General features: G+C 50.6%; 1 long non-coding RNA gene across 2 annotated transcripts in view; it reads right to left on the bottom strand.

Moving 5' to 3' along the window:
• The window catches only part of LOC105527959, a 4,268-nt gene extending 1,782 nt beyond the window's left edge, over positions 1–2,486 (bottom strand). Inside the window, exons 1-2 of one of the 2 annotated variants that reach the window (XR_001004297.1) lie at positions 1,657–2,486; positions 735–836 (exon numbers count right to left, since the gene is read on the bottom strand). This is a non-coding gene — a long non-coding RNA (uncharacterized LOC105527959). Of the gene's footprint in view, positions 1–734 lie in introns of both variants that reach the window. The other variant, XR_001004298.1, reaches the window with a different exon arrangement.
• Between the last annotated feature and the right edge of the window lie 169 nt (positions 2,487–2,655).

A 2,655-nucleotide genomic window follows, 5' to 3' on the forward strand; every position in this document is an offset into this window, starting at 1 on the left:
GCCCAGCCCAGCCCAGCCGCGACGGGCTCGAAGCCTGTAAAGAAAACTGGTGTTTGGGAGGAGGAGCGAGCGCGGCCAGGAGGACAGGAGCGCCGGGCTGCAGGCGGAGATGCTGCGTCATGGTGCCAACATGGACGCCGGCCTTTTGTCCTCCTTCGCGTTGCCAGCGCAGGCGCACCCCGGAGCTCCGAGAAGCCGGCTTCGGGGTGCGGAATCCTCACGATCGAAAGGGAAAGAGGACCAAAGGCTGGGCGATGAGGCTCCCTCGTCTTTTAAGCCCCCCGTCTCCAAAGCACTTCAATTTCTTCTCCCCATCCAGGCTCAGACCTGGGAAGAGCGAGGGGGGCGAAGGCAGGCGGCTCCATGAGCCCCCGAGGGTCGCTGCGGAGCCCCTCTTCTCGCCCTTGGGGCAGAAGAGGTACAGGGGCCCGAAGAGCCCTCCGTGTCCCAACCCCCCGCCCACTGCCCGCTCCGGCTGCCAAATACAATGCTCCAGAATCCTCCTTCTCCCCTCAGCTCCCAAACACTCGCAGCCCTTGCTTGGCCTGCAAAAGGGTTTCCTCGAAGGGGCAAAAGGCACTTTTATTTTTCTTACTTACCCGCTCAGCCCGGTGCCATGGAGTCTAGAAGATCAAGCTGGGCGGTGGTTTTGGAGACGTTATTGTAAAAACATATATTTTTTTTGATTTAGTTGGGAAATTTGGGAGTTATGGTGGTGTCTTTGTTCTTGTTACCTTTTTGTAAGTTACACCCTCACGTTCTGCTCCTTCCACTTCTGCAAACTTTCCAGGGTTGGGTAGGCAAAAAGGCAGCTTCGCTGAGGACTGTTTACTGCTCTGGATATAGCAATGGTGTGATCGTCATTAAGAGACAAAAGGCGAAAATACACAGTCAAATCAAACAAAAGGCAAAAGACACCAGCCGCCCAACCACCATAGAAAATACCCCCCACTTAACGTTGAACGTGTTTGCTGGAACCAGTTAGGACTTGTTTTCCAGTTTTAATCTAGTTTCCTGTGACGGCTTTAGTCTCTCGACACAAAGAGAAGGTCTTCCTTTCCCTCACCCACCAGCTCCCCCCAACCCCCAACCCCAAAGACGAGAAAAACAGGGCTGTTTTTCTTCAAATAGATCGATTTTCAAAGAAAGTGTACAAGCTACGGGGAAGAAAGCTGACTAGCATTTAGTGCTGTAAGCATTTTCAAAAGCATAAAGCTAGAACCTTAGCTTTATAAAAGCAAGATCGTCTCAAAGCATCTTAACTGGCTTATATTAGACAAGAGAGACAAAGACATACATGCAGATGAAGGTTCGGAAAATTAAGGACATCTCAGCAACATTAACATAAAAACTGTACTGCGTCAGGACAGAATGGATTGGGTACTTACAATGTAAAAGGTTTTTTAAAAACTAAGAGTAAACTGCTCACAATTTTTTGTTGCTGCCATTTCGCTAGTTCTAAAGCTATATACATTTAAAACATTACCTTGTTAAAAAGAGAGAAGGAGTTAATAAGATGGCCAGGTTTAAGTGTTTAATAGAGGAAACTAGATATATTTAAAAATTTATTGTTCAGTCAAGAGAATACAGATTAAGACAGCTCCAAGCTCCCCCCACCCACCCAAAGAACAAAAAGGAAAAAAATATGTCATTTACTTAGGTTTTTTTGGAATTCAAAACTGTTAACTGCTGACATGAATGGTGTGCTATGACCTAGTTATACAAGACAAAGATGGATTCCAAGTCATAAGGAAAAATCCAGATCTTTTTAAAAAGTCTTCTCCAGTCTTCCAACTGTGAGTCCTTGGGCCTGTTGACAAATGTTAAACACACTGAGACGTCCTGAACTGGATGGTAGAGTCAAAGGAAAAACATTCCCCATTTGCAACAAAGGAAAAACCCACTTGGCCATTTAATTCCATTGCAGAAAAATGGCTTCCCTCATCTGTTGGCCTCTCCTTCGTGTCTGATGAAGGATGTTTTGAGATCAGCGTCTAATAACTCAAGCCCTATAGAAGCCGCGCGCTGATTGGCTGCCGCGCCCTGCCGCCCTGCTCCAGCCAATTACCTACCCACGGCCAAATTACAAACCCCGAAAAGAGCCCCAATATGAGCTACACCAGCTCCGAGCCCCGGCGAGGCGGCTCCTGCGCCTCGGCCGCCAGAGAGGAGCGGCAGAGGGGGCTGCAAACGCGTCCTCGCGAAGCCCGGGAGCCTCGGAGTTGAACTCACAAAATGGAAGCCGCGCGCTGATTGGCCGCCGCCACTCCCGGACCTTTAATAAAGAAAGGGGAAGGAAAAGATAAATGCAAAAAAGGGGGACTCTCTCCTCCGCGGGTGGCTGGAGGAAGGGGGGGAAGCATGTGTTCAGGACAATTACAGGGCGATCCCCTCCAAAAATAAAAACAGAAGAAGGCTTCTATCGCCCAGGTCCAGGCGAGGGCTACATCCTCCCAGGAATGCGAATGCTAACGTGGTGAACCCTGGTCTCCCCTCCCCAGCTCAGCTCCGGGGAGGGGGTCGCGGGCCGGAGGAGGAAGCTGGAGCGCAGATACCTCGATTGCAACTCCTCTGAGTCGACGCCGGCCTCCCCGCGCGGTTCCCAGCGTCCACACACACCCTCGGCCCCCTAGACCCCAGCCCTCTCCCCGGGTC

Source organism: Mandrillus leucophaeus, unplaced genomic scaffold (genome assembly GCF_000951045.1).
Source record: "Mandrillus leucophaeus isolate KB7577 unplaced genomic scaffold, Mleu.le_1.0 Scaffold7, whole genome shotgun sequence".
NCBI classification, from domain to species: domain Eukaryota; kingdom Metazoa; phylum Chordata; class Mammalia; order Primates; family Cercopithecidae; genus Mandrillus; species Mandrillus leucophaeus.